The sequence below is a fragment of the Schistocerca americana genome, chromosome 7, assembly GCF_021461395.2.
Source record: "Schistocerca americana isolate TAMUIC-IGC-003095 chromosome 7, iqSchAmer2.1, whole genome shotgun sequence".
Taxonomy (NCBI): Eukaryota; Metazoa; Arthropoda; class Insecta; order Orthoptera; family Acrididae; genus Schistocerca; species Schistocerca americana.
This window is the reverse complement of record NC_060125.1, coordinates 598,521,464-598,539,407: the sequence shown is the minus strand read 5'-3', so window position 1 is coordinate 598,539,407 and position 17,944 is coordinate 598,521,464.

Here is a 17,944-nt window from a genome sequence, read left to right as displayed (position 1 = left end):
TATTTGATCTTAAAGCATTCAGTAATTTTAGTCTCACTAACTTTAAATTTGAACTTTAATCTGAGGCGATCTAATTGTTACAAATAGTAAATAAACTAATCAAATTAAAATGATTCCTGGCACTATAAACAAAAGCACTAACTAGAATTAATGAGTGAGTGGAAATATTAGTGACTATTGTAATTTGTTGTTAGTAAAGTTCTGGTTCTCATTTTCACTTGCAGTCGTGTTAAAGTATAATAATTACATTTTTATACAGTAATTATCAATTTCTACTTCCCTGTTCAGAAGTCAATAGAGTTTCTTTTAATTATTTTTTTGCCATTTTCCAAAATTCATATGAAAATAGTAGACGTTATTGTGAGGTAGCGCCATTGCCACCTACAACAGTAACAAACCATTAACCTGAGTGTTATCTTGTATGTTTTCAAAATTTCATCTCGATTAGTTAATGATATCTCGAGTGCAAACTATTTTCTTTCTCGCTTTATTATGTAAATGTTTCAATTGTTTTTGTTAACGTGCGTGCAGCCCTCTGTTGCCGCGCGTGTTCGTGTAATTCTTGACATTGACTGTTCGTCTCATTAATTCACCTACCGAACAAAAATTTTGCCCAATTGGACTGGCCACCGTATTTATTTTAACTATAATTATTTCAATAACTCTTATTATTCTGTTCCGATCCACGTGGTACCCCTTCTCGTTGGCACAGTACGTGAATGATAGCACAAACCTTTCGAACAACCATACTAAATTTTACAGTAATTAAGTAGGCGGAATAAGTTGTCCTAGAAGGCATCTCGTTGTTAACCTCCCCCTCATTTATCGACTTTATATTGAATCTTTGGAACGATAGCCTTTTCAAAATTTTATTCCAATTGTTTAGGCACATGCTTACACCGTCATATATTTCTAACATTGTGGATAGAAGGGAAGGGGGACGTCACAAGCGATTCAAATCCCTATCTGACCATAAGATTTAGGTTCCCCGTGATTTCGTTAAACTGCTTAAGGTAAATGCCGTGATGGATCCTTCGAATGAGCGCTGCCGATCTTCTTTCCCGCCCATCCTCAGTCCGTCTCTGGCGACGTCGACGGGACATTAAACACTAATGTTGCTTCTCCCTCCCCTGGATCGGAAGGTAATCCTAGACTGAAAGCGAAGGCCGAATCTGATTTAGCTGATGACAAAAAATGACGGGTACTGCTGGAGGAAGCAAATGCCTTCAGTTATTCCAGTAGCCACCGAGCTGATCTTTGCTCGCTGCCCAGTAAAGGAGAACTGCGAAAAGGGACCACCTGCAGTGCGCTCTCATAATCCGATTGGCGCGTGTTTGTCGAGAGGTGCCAGACCGTTGCGACCAGCAAATACTTGTGGCTGCTCCAGTGTGATGTAATCCTCGCGCCTGCCGACCTCTTTTAGCAGAGTGGCCCGGAATGCAGACGGGAAGCACTCCTTCACGACCCAGCGAGTGTTGGGCGGAGGAAGTCTGCCACCTGCAGTAATCCCTAAGTGGATGAGCGCCCTCCACACTGCTGCAGTGTACAAAGGAGCGGCGCACAAAGCCCTTTCACGGTGGATGTATCGCCACAAGGGTTCTCTTCGCCCGCTACGCAAGCAAACTGTTGACACAGCGGAATTCAGTCCCCGCAGGCGTCCGCAATGGAGGCAGAGGCGTCGAATTTCCGAAATGCCTAAAACGATTGGAGCACCAAATAGCAGGTTACGATCATACAGTGTATCTTCGCAGATATGTGATCGGCTCGAAATGGCTCTGAGCACTATGCGACTTAACTGCTGAGGTCATCAGTCGCCTAGAACTTAGAACTAATTAAACCTAACTAACCTAAGGACATCACACACATCCATGCCCGAGGCAGGATTCGAACCTGCGACCGAAGCGGTCACGCGGTTCCAAACAAGCGCTAGAACCGCAAGGCCACACCGGCCGGCTGATCGGCTCGAAATTTGACTAATAGAATCTAATTCGTTTTACTGGACGGTGAAAGTTCCACACAAACGACAGTAAATTCGCATCTGCCTCAATGAGGGGGACGTTACATTCACCTCGATAACATTTCTCTGTGAGATCACTATGACGCGTACATGCCCAGTTTCGACCGTCGTAAACATCTATCGACTTCCATCATCGTATCGAGTTCTGAGAAATGGCTAAAACCATATTCGATAGGTTTTAAACCGTTATGTATATCTTATGAATATAGATAAGTTCCTAGAATGAGATTTTCACTCTGCAGCGGAGTGTGCGCTGATATGAAACTTTCTGGTTGATTAAAACTGTGTGAAGGACCGAGACTCGAACTCGGGACCTTTGCCTTTCGCAGGCAAGTGCTCTACCATCTGAGCTACCCAAGCACGACTCACGCCCCGTCCTCACAGCTTTACTTCTGCCAGTACCTCGTCTCCTACTTTCGAAACTTTACAGAAGCTCTCCTGCGAACCTTGCAGAACTAGCAAGCCCCGGGCTGTGGCTAAGCCATGTCTCCGCAATATCCTTTCTTTCAGGAGTGCTAGTTCTGCAAGGTTCGCAGGAGAGCTTCTGTAAAGTTTTAAAGTTTGGAAGATAGGAGACGAGGTACTGGCAGAAGTAAAGCTGTGAGGACGGGGCGTGAGTCGTACTTGGGTAGCTCAGATGGTAGAGCACTTGCCCGCGAAAGGCAAAGGTCCCGAGTTCGGGTCTCGATCCGGCACACAGTTTTAATCTGCCAGAAAGTTTCATAGGTAAGTTACTTACATACTGAAGATCTCGCGAAAACGCGTAGTTGTTGGTACGATTTTTTATAATTAAATATAAGCTAAAAAGATAACGGGACGTGAAAACCGAGATAGAAGTTGCAAAGCTCTATCGTGATGTAATGGTTAGAATGTCGGGTTGCGGAAAAGAATCTACGTGATGCGTCTCCCTCCACTATTTTGAAAGATACTGGAACCTTATTAATTTAAGGAAAGTGCCTTCTGTAATATCTGATGTTATGCACATATAAGAACGTTGTCTCCCAGGAGTTAGTTGTCATTGTGAATAGTTTACAAATTAAGCATGCAACACGCAAATGCCAGTAAATGTTCCAAATACGTTGATCATTTCGCAAAACAAAGTAAGCACCGCTCAAAATAAAAAGCGCAGAAAAGACCGATTCATTTGAAAATTAATTAAAATGTATTCTTAGCTGTCTGTATACGATAAAATAAAATTTACAAGCTTGTTATTTTATGAGACTTCTTTTCCACATAATACCATATTATATGTCCACAGATGTAATGTATTCAGATACTGGTACAGGAATGTACGTACAGCTATTTTTCTCGTAGTTTCAGTTACTTCCAAACGTGCAAAAGAAGAAGTTCATTTTTCTCGCAATGCAATATAATTTTTCGCACAAATTAGAACATGTTTCACTCAACCACCACACTCTTACCATTGCAGAAGCTTATTGCTAAGTACTTTTCGTAACACAATTTTACGTTATGTAAATAACGAGTATCAAGTTCACACATTCTCCCTTTCAATGACAGAAGAGGTAAGAATAAGTTCCAAAATTGCATTGAATGTGCCATCTGAAGATATGAATTTCTGCTTTAATTCGTGAACAAAAATGGTTACCACAGTCACAACGATATTAAGTATTTACAATCTTTTTACATTTTCAAAAGAGTGTTATGATAATATTATAAGTATTATTTTGGTGTGCAACGCACACATAATTTTGTATATTTAACTGTGTGTATGATCCTAAAAGAAATAAACAGATCAATTAAGAGGAAGTAAATATACAGGTTAGATTGACTGAGATAAGGGAAGATGTGAGTTATGCACAGGTACGCAGCCAATAAATCCATTTCAAATTTTTAACACTAATTAGCACACAAACAATGACTGGGTATTTGCAGAACACTTCTGTAAAGACAGCTTTGTTATCCACACATTACTTTCGTGATTGGAAATAATTAGGTATTGAAAACTGCTACCAGTCACGTTATTACTGAAACGTCCCCTTTGAAAAATTATACACGACTGTGCTTAACCTGACACACAATATTTTTAGCGCAACGCAATCTGACTTTCAAAAAAATCCCTACGAAAGAATGGCCCTGACTAACATTAACCTATACGTTTCACAAATCACTTACCTCACAAAAATCTTCGCTACTCAAGCTACTGCAATACAGCGAGCGCCACTACTGCCAGCTAAATAAAAGATTCAAACTACTGAAGGCACTAACTACTGATAGGGATAGTTAGCAAATGAAAGATATTAACAGAGAACAAACAATGTATTTACCTTGATATCATCATATATAAATATAGCAGTTCATGACAAATTTCAAAACTCCGCCATCTCCTCCCCACATCCACCACTGCTGGCGGCTCACCTCCAACTGCACAACGCTACACGCTGTTCACATCCAGCTGCCGCTGCCCAACACTACAATGGCAGACAACAATGCAAACTAGACACAGACTGCACACAGCACAGCCAGTGATTCTCACACAGAGCGCTACGTGGCGTTACCAATAAGAAAACCTAAACAGCCTACTTACATAGCCCCCATGCTCCCCACAAAAAATTTTACAAATTATTTTGGGCAGTGGCCAATAATGATTTGATTAAATTTTTCATAATTACAATAACAAAGATATCAAATGCACACACTTATTGATACATTGTTGGTGAAAAGCTAAAATTTTCTCACAGTCCATGAAGAGAGTCCTGATCATTCATCATAATAGTAATTGCAGTTTTTTTCACAAAGTCTCATTAGTAAAATAAATTGCACACAGAAGTAGTGGATTTCCATGCAGTCTTGAAGAAGTAGTGTTGTCCTTCCAATGGAAAGACAGTGCTGACTCTCGACATGCAGACAAGTAATGGGCCACAACAGAGCAAACCCACCACAGAGTCAGTCGAAGTTTTGAAGAATATTGGTAGGTAGGTCGTCACAGAGCAGACCCATAGTAGTCCTGGTAGAGATTACGGTATTGGTGGGTCATCAAAGATGCAGACCCACTGTAGTCTTTGTAGAGATTACGGTATTGGTGGGCCATCAAAGATGCAGATCCACTGTAGTCCTTGTAGAGACGGCCAGCACCCATCTGTTGCGACTGTGCAGGTGCACAATCACCATTGAAGAGTCTTGCAGATAATATAAGATCCACTGTAGTCCTTGTAGAGACGGCCAGCAGCCATCTGTTGCGACTGTGCAGGTGCGCAATCACCACTGAAGAGTCTTGCGGATAATATATAGCAAGTCCATAACCACCACTTGTGCACTCACAAAGTTTTTGGAATTGTCCTTAGAACCAGCAATGCTGTTATCCAGTCCCTTGCTGACTTATTAACACACGTGCAAACACTAACAGTCCCTACTTCTCACATATTGTCCATATACTATGACCAACAGAAACGTGTGCAGTGAAATGTAACTTAATTTGATGAACTGGTGTCAATTACAATTTTATAACATAAGAACACAATAACAAAGGTACAAAACACATCATTAAAAACATAATAATACAGATAACATTTGTAGTAATAGGGGCTTTACAAAAGAATAGAAATAAACATATACATCAGTGTTACAGGAATTATGACATAAGTACATACATAAAAGATCAGAATAATTATTGAAACATCAACTTCACACATGAGCATTAAAACAAAACAGAATAAATAATGTCTATACATCTTTACAAAGTAAATAACATATTATTAATGCAAATTGTATTTGAGGATAACAGTATTCCTCATCATACTGAATGTAGCTGAGTATTAGAAAAATTCTACAACCTAAATCGTATCAGATAAACACACAAAGACAGGATGAACACAAATACACAAGGGTACACAAACATATAGCGGAATAATACAAAAGGAAGGGACAGGATTTGTTGTACTGCAGTATTTTGCAAACAAAACTTTCTTTACTTCTTGGAGATCTCCCTTCATTCATCATTATTCCCAAAAAGTCCTATCTATACCTCTTTCCTGTATTCTAACCATATTTCTTTCGAAATTGTACAATACTCATTTTGGCCCAAATAGTTTTCATATAACTTCTCAATGCATTCTTTCCCTATTCTCCATAGTTAGGTTCTCATATAGTCTACCCCCTCTTAAGCTAACTTAAATCTACTGAGCTCAGATGCTAAACTAAGGGCCGAGGCAATGCAGCAGCACAAAACAATTAACACAAACATCAATGACAAAATTTCAAATTGGCAAAGCAATTGCAATCTTACAACTAATATAAGGCACTGTGCAGCAAACAAGAAAACTAAATCTGTAGTAAAACTGGCTTAACAGCGTAATACAAAGTCAAATTCTGTAACATTATGCCTGGCAAACAGCAGCAGCAAATAAAAAAAACATGTATCTAAACATGACATAGCTCAAGCAGAAAAAATATTACACTAAAAATGGCCATGTCTAATACCTATGTCACATCTTAATACTAGAATGATGCATCACAATTTATTCTACAAAAGAAATTACCAAGTACTTGAAAAGAAAATTCTGTATGCAATTCCTGTGAAATGTTTTTGTGCTCCTTCGTTTTTTTTGTTTTTTTTAGTACATCATAAAGTGATTATTTACTGGATCTGTAGACAGAAAATATTTATATTAGTACATCTATAAAATTCTATTTTAACCAATGCTGCAGTGCAGCTAGAAACTAGATATTAAAGAAAATGAGCAAATATGTACAAAGGAAGGCATGAAACATCATTTATTAGCCATATGGCATTTCATAAGGTAGTACAGAAAATCTCTCAACTAGAAAGACAGTAGTCATAATCAGGTGTATAGACATAAAAATATTTCTCGTCATTTCATTAGGCATTTCAGTAAATATCATAAATTAAGAGCTCCACAGTGTAATCATATGTTTTCAAGTTCGACCATGTCGTTTTTGCGATGCTTTCTACAAAGGAACGTCAATAGCGAGGATAATGGCCTCCCTTTTTTTTTTTCACCTGTGCCTCTGGAAGGCACACGCTAATGGCTTTTTTCAAGGCGACTGTCGCACAGCTGGGTATCCACAACGCATTAGGTGCAGGTGGTCACTTAACTTTACGACACTAGTTTCCGCTACAGTGACAGTCTCATATAAAAATATTTCACAGGTCGAGAATTTGCGTTCAAATGTGTAGAAACAAAATCCTATGAATATAACAGTGTTCAAAAAGTTTTTGTCGGCATTGTGATACATTCGCGCATTTACACACATTTCATAACTCTTATAGTACGATTCTTGGTTTCCAACATCCTTTTCCACAAATCAGAGTCCCTAACCACTACTCATTATTCCTTGCTTTATTACACGTATACATATTCATTCATAGACACTTCTTCAATATTTCATCATAAGAAATACGTAGCATACTCAAATAACTCATATAGCATCAGCTTATTGATCATAAACATACCGCAACCGCATAATACACATCATCATTGTAATAATAACATCATAACACCTCAGTCAACTCTTAAAATCGCCGTAGCTTCCTCCAATAATTACAAAACCTAAAAAGAATCTCTGCTCATTTCAATAGTGTCATCTACCTCACTTTATAAATCATAATCCCATACCAAATACATCATTCAAAGCTCTCATAGCATCACAATGGTTCCGAAAAAATATGAACAGTTTACAAAGTACAGACAAATACAGTTTCATAAGTGTGAAGTTATCCAGCTGTGTAATTGCGTAAACATCTGTCACTGACGTAGTAAAAAAAAAAAAATTTTATCTCTCAGTTAAATGATCAGATAGCTGTGTAATTTGTGTGTTAGAGAAATATGGTACCGATGTGTAAAGTTGTGTAAGCAAATACCATATTAGCTAGGGCTCCTTGTGCTTGCCAAACACATGGTACACAAAGTAGGCGTGTACCCCCCTGAGGATTAGTGTAATTATACCCTCAGGTGTTACAGATTACAACAATGGAATGAAATGTATCACGGAAAACTTTCTTTGTAATTCAAAAATCTTTAAAAATAAATGTTTTAAGTATAAAATTAATCATTCAAATACGTGTACTGTAGCACTTAACTGTGCGTATTGTTGTAAGATAATCTCTGTGGAAGTGTCGTAGTTATCGTCCTCCGAAAGCTAAGTTCTGCAGAAGTCAATGTACTTACCTCATCACAAACGAAAGTGAAATGCTTTGTGTATGGATACCATAGTTATTACGTACCTTACTGTGATCAAGAAAGTACAATAATGTAACGTATTGTTGTGCTACGAAAAAGGTTGTCTCATTGTAGCTATACCACAAAAGTTACTACTAAAACATGTTTTACTTTCCAGAATAATTCAGAAAAACTGTGCAGATATAAAACAGAAACACCGCAAAAGCAACATTGTAAATTATCACTCATTAGTAGCGTCGTGATAAAATCGTGCAGCTGTCACATAAACTAACCACTGTGTCATCTGGTATCTCACAGAAAGTACTTTAAATCCCGAATGTATTTTCAAGTAAACCAAAATCTTGCATTAAAATCTCATTAGCAGTACTGGTAAATGTTCTAAGTATGTGAGCCTTATAGTCGTTACGTAATCGTGCAACTAACAAGCAAGAATGTACACACACAATAACACTGTGTCGTCTGTTCGCAATAACAATGCATTCGTAATTTCTGTTTAAATAAGTTCTCTTGGTTCTTGACTGGATATTTAACTTCAAAGATTGTTGCATGGTAACAGTTTCTAAAGCATACTAGTAACGTGAAGTGAAACGTTTTATAGCAAAGACAAAGTTAAAAAGCAGATTATCTTTCAATAAACGGTTTTACGTGTGAAATGTGGAGCAATCCTTTACTCTTCCTACTATGCAGAGGTCCAACTTCAACGCAATTATCATGTGGTACACGTCCGAAAGGAATGCTAAATCTTTTCTCAAGGTTAGCGTCTGTGTTATTTTTCTCTGAGCCAGCCGGTGCAGGTGGCTGCCTGGGGTGCAAGTCATTGTCTGTCTCTTTGTTGGCGCGCGCCGTTATTGGGATTAGGAGACCTAAGTTCTACAAATTCACCTTGCCGAGAGGGCCCTGCCCTGTTTAAATCCCGCCAGTTCTGATGGAATTCACGTCTGTCGTTATGATTATATCGTCTGTCGTCATGTCGGTAGTTCCCGTAGTTTCTTTCTTGTCGGTTAAGTGGTGGTGAATTTCTCCCTGAATTATCACTGCACAGTGGACCGTTGCGTCTAAAGTTATTCTGTCTCCCGTAATAATAATTGTTTTGGTTCCCATATTGTCTGTTTCTCTGATTGTCTCTGTGATAGTCATTATCACGGAGAGGTGATCTTTCCCTGTAATTATTACTACTCTGCCAATGGTTGTCATACGGGTGGTGTCTGTTATGGTCACGATATGTGTTGTGAGAATAGCCTTGTCGTGTCCAGTTATTATTTCTTTCATTGCGGAATTGTGACAGATGTGACCTGTAATTGTTGTGCTCCTGTTTCCGCGTTCCCCGATTGTCAGTGTCAATTTCCAGTTCTTGTAACAGTCCCTGAAAAGCCTCAATGTCTTCTTTGCAACGTCCTGCTAAAGTAATATGCTGTAAATGTTCAGGTAATTTGATTAAGCAAATGCGGATGAGTTCTGAGGGGCTGTATGGGTGTGACAGGTACTGATTCTTGTGCAACATGTCTTCAAAATATTTCACAAGACTGGAATATTCAGATTGTTCGAAATGTTTCGTCATTATGATGCCATGTTTTACTCGGTCTTGTGTGGCTTGAGACCAATATACTGAGAGGAAGGCATGGTAAAACTCTCCTTCACTGTGGCAATCGTGAATGACCGATCGCATTCTTACAGCTGGTTCATTCTCTAAGTAGCCACACATAAATTCTAATCTGTGCTCTAATGACCAGTTGGGAGGAAAACAATGAGAGAATTGATGGAGCCACCCTTGTGGATGAATGTTGTTGCCAGAATTCTTAAATGTTTTGAATTTACGTGTAGTAATGAACAGCTTATAGTCAAAGTCATCGTGTCGGCGAGTAGCATATCGGTCATTGTTACGTCGTGTCGGCGGTTCCATTTCAAAATTCGGTGCACCTTGCCAATTTCTTTCATAATTTCCGAAATGCGCTGTGTTATTATTTTGTGGCTCTTCCGTATTTCTATGTCCCTCTTCCTGTATTGGGGCGCGAGTGTCCTCTGAAATACGTAATTCTTGTATTACCTGTGTCAGCTGATCTTGTACTTCCCGGATTTCTCTTTGGTGTTGCGTATTAATTTGATTCTGATTTTGTTTTAATTTTCTAATTTGTTCATACTCTTCTGTGTCAGTGAAGGCTACAGGTCTTGTGTCATTCAGATCATCATCTACCTTTGTAGATAAGTTAGTGACCTGATCCGAAAGTTCAACTACTTTCTCTGATAATGTACTAATTTCCTCCATGTGTCTTTCTACTGTGTCCTTTAAGTTTTCCTGAGTTTTTGCAAGTTGCGTAACCGAATCGGTAGATGCAACTGAGTCAATTTTAGCTTGCAAGGTCTCATGATTTTCATGAACAATAATTTGCAGTTCTTTTATGGCTGCTTCGTGATTCTGTAATGCATTTTCATGCCGCGAAAAAATAGGTTGAAAATGCTCACAAATTTGTGTTTTTACGTCGTTACAGACTTTTTGACATTTCGATTCGATTTTATGTAACTCAGTAGTCAAATCTTCACGTGTTTGTTCAAGCGTGGTGTAAAGATTTTGTTCCATTGCGTATAATTTTTTAAGATTTTGTTCCACTGTGTCTAACTTTTGAAGATTTTGTTCCATTGTGTCTAATTTTTGTAGCCTTTGTCCCATTTGTTGCATTAACTGTAATAACAATGCACTGGTGTCTGAAACATGTTCCTCAGTGCTTTTCGGCAGTGAAGTTGGACCGGCAACATTCACATTTTGACAAGCAGAAAATGTTTCTTGACTCATTTGAGAAAACGGTGAGAGCCCAAAACCTGAGTCTACAGTATTTGCAATATTGTGTTCTGTCATTCCCGGTTCCTGAGGCGAGCTGTTGCCGACCGATCGATCGATAATGCTTCCCTGTTCACTACCTGTTTCACTGTCTATACCATTATTTGACGCCCGCTCCATTTCTCTATGCACAGTTACCAAATTACTACTTTGAATGTCTGTTAATTCATTACACAGCGGTGCTGGTAAGCTACACTCGTCGTCACTATTATTTCTCAGTTTACTTTGGAGCCTAGTGTTACGTTTTTCACACGCCATTATTGTCACAATATTTCACACGATAACACAGAAAAGCACAATTTGAAGAGCAAAGATAAGAGAACACATTAACATAGCACTGAAAATAATATCTAGTTAATTGCAAGCGCAGCTGCGAAATACTTGGTGCAAATCTACATGCATCCCACAACAACAATGAAAGACTGCAACTACAAAGGAGATTCTCTCTACAATTACGCGCTAGCAATAAACAAAATCTACACTAATTACACAAACTACAAGAAAAAAATCAGAAGATTCCAGTGAGGTATCCTAGGCTAAGGGTCGCCATATGAAACGTCCCGTTTGAAAAATTATACAAGACTGTGCTTAACCTGACACACAATATTTTTAGCGCAACGCAATCTGACTTTCAAAAAAATCCCTACGAAAGAATGGCCCTGACTAACATTAACCTATACGTTTCACAAATCACTTACCTCACAAAAATCTTCGCTACTCAAGCTACTGCAATACAGCGAGCGCCACTACTGCCAGCTACATAAAAGATTCAAACTACTGAAGGCACTAACTACTGATAGGGATAGTTAGCAAATGATGGATATTAATAGAGAACAAACAATGTATTTACCTTGACATCATCATATATAAATATAGCAGTTCATGACAAATTTCAAAACTCCGCCATCTCTCTCCCCACATCCACCACTGCTGGCGGCTCACCTCCAACTGCACAACGCTACGCGCTGTTCACATCCAGCTGCCGCTGCCCAACACTACAATGGCAGACAACAATGCAAACTAGACACAGACTGCACACAGCACAGCCAGTGATTTTCATACAGAGCGCTACGTGGCGTTACCAATAAGAAAACCTAAACAGCCTACTTACATTACAAATCTGTAAACTGCTATTATAGAAAAGTTCCCTAGATGGTAGTTCCAACTGCCAAGTGTAATTGTGAGCCTGTAGGCTCACCGTGATGACATATCCCCGGAAACACAAGATGGACGATCGTTCCACGCGAGCCTCACCGCGCTTAGATCGATACGACTGCGAAAGTCGATAGACGTCCCCAACGATCGAACTGTGTATGTACACGTCGCAGTTCCGTCATGGAGAATTTTCACCGAGGTGAATCTAGTGTCTCCCCCCCCCCCCCCCCCCCGCTCCCAAGGAAGTATAATACGATCTCTGTTGTTTTGAATAATCATCGATTTATCAGGTATTATCAACAACAACATCAGATTTGACGCTGACGATCGATATTGAGTACAGGAGGGTATTGGGGACGATAACTAAGGGATTCAAGAAAGACCTGGACAAAATTTCTACTTGGTGTAATGAATGGCAATCTCTTTAAATGAGAATAAGTATAAGATCATGCCTGTAATAAAGAAAAGAACTGTACAGTATCTGATTACAAGGTTAGTGTCGAATGTCCTGAGTACGTCACATAGTAATAGTAAGTAATTATGTGTAATACTAAGTAGTGACATGAAATGCAATGGTCACGTAAAATCAGTATAGTGAAAGCGAATAGAAGACTTAGATTTGGTGGAAGCGTTCTGGAAGTATTGTTCCATTTTATGGGGACTTTACACGTATTCGACAACGAACACCTAATTAATGCAAATGCACGCTTCTAGGATCGTATATCTAACGATCGGGTAACTTAAATCGGAACCTTTTGAAGAAAGATGTCGTAGCTCTTGTGAAGCAATGTTACAAATGTTTAGAAAACTTTAATTCTAAGATGAGTGTGCCACAAATACGCCGTCATCGCCATTTAACTCTGGGGATCATGAGAAGAGAGATCAAGGCACATACACAGGCGTATAGACAGTCATTTTCTCCTCACACAGTACGCAGAGCAGTCAGAAAGAAAACTGGTAATACCTTTCGCCATACACTGTACAGTGATTTGTACAGAATATATTTGTAGATGTAGAAACTTCACGAAACTTAGTAGTATGTACAACTCTTTTGTTGTTGTGGTCTTCAGTCCAGAGACTGGTTTGATGCAGCTCTCCATGCTACTCTATCCTGTGCAAGGTTTTTCATCTCCCAGTACCTACTGTAACCTACATCCTTCTGAGTCTGTTTAGTGTATTCATCTCTTGGTTTCCCTCTACGATTTTTACTCTCCACGCTGCCCTCCAATACTAAATTGGTGATCCCTTGATGCCTCAGAATATGCCCTACCAACCGATCCCTTCTTCTACCCCTCTAATCTTCAGCGTTCTTCTGTAACACCATCTATCGAAAGCTTCTATTCTCTTCTTGTCTAAACTATTTATCGTCCATGTTTCACTTCCATACAAGACTACACTCCATACAAATACTTTCAGGAACAACTTCCTGACAAATCTATATCCGATGTTAACAAATTTCTCTTCTTCAGAAACGCTTTCCTTACCCTTGCCAGTACACATTTTATATCCTCTCTACTTCGACCATCATCAGTTATTTTGCTCCCCAAATGGCAAAACTCATTTACTACTTTAAGCGTCTCATTTCCTAATCTAATTCCTGCAGCAGCACCCAATTTAATTCGACTACATTCCGTTATTCTCGTTTTGCCTTTGTTGATGTTCATCTTATATCTTGCTTTCAATACACTGTTCATTCCGTTCAGCTGCTCTTCCAGGTCCTTTGCTGTCTCTGACAGAATTACACTGTCATCGGTGAACTTCAAAGTTTTTATTTCTTCCCCATAGATTTCAATTCCAACTCCAAATTGTTCTTTTATTTCCTTTACTGCTTGCTCAATATACAGATTGAATAACATCGGGCAAAGGCTACAACACTGTCTCACTCCCTTCCCAACCACTGCTTCCCTTTCATGCCCTTATACTCTTACAACTGCCATCTGGTTTCTGTATAAATTGTAAATAGCCTTTCGCTCCCTGTATTTTACCCCTGCCACCTTCAGAATTTGAAAGAGAGTATTCCAGTCAATGTTCTCAAAAGCTTTCTCTAAGTCTACAAATGCAAGAAATTTAGGTTTGCCTTTCCTTAATATATTTTCTAAGATGTAGGGCCAGTATTGCCTCACATGTTCCATTATTTCTACGGAATCCAAACTGACCTTCCCCGAGGTCGGTTCCCACCACTTTTTCCATTCGTCTGTAAAGAATTCGTGTCAGTATTTTGCAGCCATGGCTTATTTAAAGTGATAGTTCGGTAATTTTCACATCTGTCAACACCTGCTTTCTTTGGGATTGGAATTATTACATTCTTCTTGAAGTCTGAGGGTATTTCGCCTGTCTCATACATCTTGCTCACCAGATGGTAGAGTTTTGTTAGGCATGGCTCTCCCAAGGCCGTCAGTAGTTCTAATGCAATGTTGTCTACTCCCGGAGTCTTGATTCGACATAGCTCTTTCAGTGCTCAGTCAAACTCTTCACGCAGCATCATTTCTCCTATTTCATCTTCATCTACATTCTTTTCCATTTCTACAATATTGTCCTCAAGAACATCGTCCTTGTATAGACCCTCTATATACTCCTTTCACCTCTCTGCTTTCCCGTCTTTGGATAGAACTTGGTTTCCCTCAGAGCTCTTGATATTCATACAAGTGGCTCTCTTTTCGCCAAAGGTCTCTTTAATTTTCCTGTAGGCAGTATCTACCTTACCCCTAGTGAGATATGCCTCTACATCCTTACATTTGTCCTCTAGCCATCCCTGCTTAGCCATTTTGCACTTCCTGTCGATCTCATTTTTGAGACGTTTGTAGTCCTTTTTCCGTTTCATTTACTGCATTTTTATATTTTCTCCTTTCATCAGTTAAATTCAATATCTCTTCTGTTACCCAAGGATTTCTATTAGCCCTCGTCTTTTTACCTACTTGATCCTCTGCTGCCTTCACTATTTGGTCTCTCAAAGCTGCCCATTCTTCTTCTACTGTATTTCTTTCCCCCATTCTTGTCAATCTTTCCCTAATGCTCTCCCTGAAGCTCTCTACAATCTCTGGTTCTTTCAGTTTATCCAGATCCCATCTCCTCAAATTCCCACCTGTTTGCACTTTCTTCAGTTTTAATCTACAGTTCATAACATATAGATTGTGGTCAGAGTCCACATCTGCCACTGGATATGTATTACAATTTAAAACCTGGTTCCTGAATCTCTGTCTTACCATTATATAATCTATCTGATACTTTCTAGTATTTCCAGGCTTCTTCCATGTATACAACCTTCTTTCATGATTCTTGGACCAAGTGTTAGCTATGATTAACTTATGCTCTGTGCAAAATTCTACCAGGCGGCTTTCTCTTTCATTTCCTACCCCCAATCCATATTCACCTACTACGTTTCCTTCTCTTCCTTTCCCTACTATCGAATTCCAGTCCCCCATGACTCTTAAATTTTCGTCTCCCTTCACTAGCTGTATAATTTCTTTTATCTCATCATACATTTCATCAATTTCTTCTACATCTGCAGAGCTAATTGGCATATAAACTTGTACTACTGTGGTACACGTGGGCTTCGTATCTAACTTGGCCACAATGATCCGTTCACTATGCTGTTTGTAGTAGCTTACCCACATACCTATTTTCCTATTCATTATTAAAGCCTCCTCCTGCATTACCCCTATTTGATTTTGTATTGATAACCCTATATTCACCTGACCAGAAGTCTTGTTCCTCCTGCCACCAAACTTCACTAATTCCCACTATATTTAACTTTAACCTATTCATTTCCCTTTTTAAATTTTCTTACCTACCTGCCCGATTAAGGGATCTGACATTCCACGCTCCGATCCGTAGAACGCCAATTTTCTTTCTTCTAATAACGACGTCCTCTTAAGTAGTCCCCGCCCGGAGATCCGAATGGGGGACAATTTTACCTCCGGAATATTTTTCTCAAGGGGACGCCATCATCATTTAACCGTACAATAAAGCTGCATGCCCTCGGGAAAAATTACGGCCGTAGTTTCCCCTTGCTTTCAGCCGTTCGCAGTACCAGCACAGCAAGGCCGTTTTGGTTATTGTTACAAGGCCAGATCAGTCAATCATCCAGACTGTTGCCCTTGCAACTACTGAAAAGGCTGCTGCCCCTCTTCAGGAACCACACGTTTGTCTGGCCTCTCAACGGATACCCCTGCGTTGTGGTTGTACCTACGGTACGCCTATCTGTATCGCTGAGGCACAGAAGCCTCCCCACCAACGGCAAGGTCCATGGTTCATAGGGGGACAACTTTTTTAAGGTTTTTAAAATTTTTCTCACTCGTTTAATATGGCTCCCTTCTTCTTTTTCTCAGAGAAACATTTACACACACCGTCCTCGATTATTTACTGCATACATTACAACTTCCGTTTTCCCTCACAGTTTTTGCCCTTAACGGCTCGCTCTAGCAGATCCTACTGCGGAAGTTATACTCAAATGTCTTAACACATGGTACAGGATATTGTTCATTCTTCTGTTTAGTTTTTGCTTATATTTCGTTAATCGACGATTCTGCGAAGAACTCATTTATTACCTTATCCGTCTACTTGCTCAGCGGCATTCGCCCCTTACTTAGCTTGCATTTATCGCGAATCTCTCGCCCCGTACAAAGACCCAAACGACCATAAGAAAATGCAGGTGACTCCTGTGTATAAGAAGGATAAAAAAATGGACTCGCAAAACTACAGACCAATATCCTTAATATCGGTTTCTGCGGAATTCTTGAACATATTCTGAGTTCTAATGTCATTAATATCCTTGAAGCCGGAAAACATGTCCACGAATCAGCACAATTTTAAAAAGCAAACTCAGCTTGTCCTTTTCTCTACATCTACATGGATATTCTGCAAATAACACTTAATTGACTGGCAGAGGGTTAACTGAACCAGTTTCACGCTATTTCTCCTCCGTTCCAATGTCGGCCAGCACACGGGAAAAGCGAACAGTTAAATATTTCCGCGCGAGTCTGATTTCCGTTATTTTATTATGATGATTGTTCCTCCCTAAGTAGATTGGTGTCAACAAAATATTTTCTCATTCGGAGGGAAAGTTGGTGATTGAAACTTCGTGAGAAGATACTGCCGCAACGAAAAACGCCTTTCTTTTAACGATGTCCACGCCAAATCCTGTATCATGTACGTGACACTCCCTCCCCTATTTCTCCATAATACAAAACGTGCTGCCCTTCTTTGAAGTTTCTCGATGTACTCCGTCAATCCTGTCTGGTAAGGATCCCACACCGCGCAACAGCACTCCGAAACTGGACGTCCGAGCGTAGAGTAGCCAGTCTCTTTATCAGATCTATTGTATCTTTTATGTGCTCTGCCAATAAAACGTAGTCTTTGGTTCGCCTTTCAACATTTTCTGTGTGTCCTTACCAATTTAAGTTGTTCATAATTGTTATTCTTAGGTATTTAGTTGAATTTAGGCCTTCAGATTAGAGTGATTTATCGTGTAACCGAAGTTTAACGGATTCGTTTTAGCACTCGTGTGGTTGACCTCACACTTTTCATTATGTAGGGTCAATTATAAATTTTCGCATCATACAGATATCTTTTCTACATCTTTTTGCAATTTGTTTTGATCTTCTGATGAAGTTACTAGACGATAAACGACAGCATCATCTGCAAACGACCTAAGACGGCTGCTCAGATTGTCCTGCAAGGTTCGCAGAAGAGCTTCTGTGAAGTTTGGAAGATAGGAGACGACGTACTGGCAGAACTAAAGCTGTGAGGACGGGGCGTGACTCGTGCTTGGGTAGCTCAAAT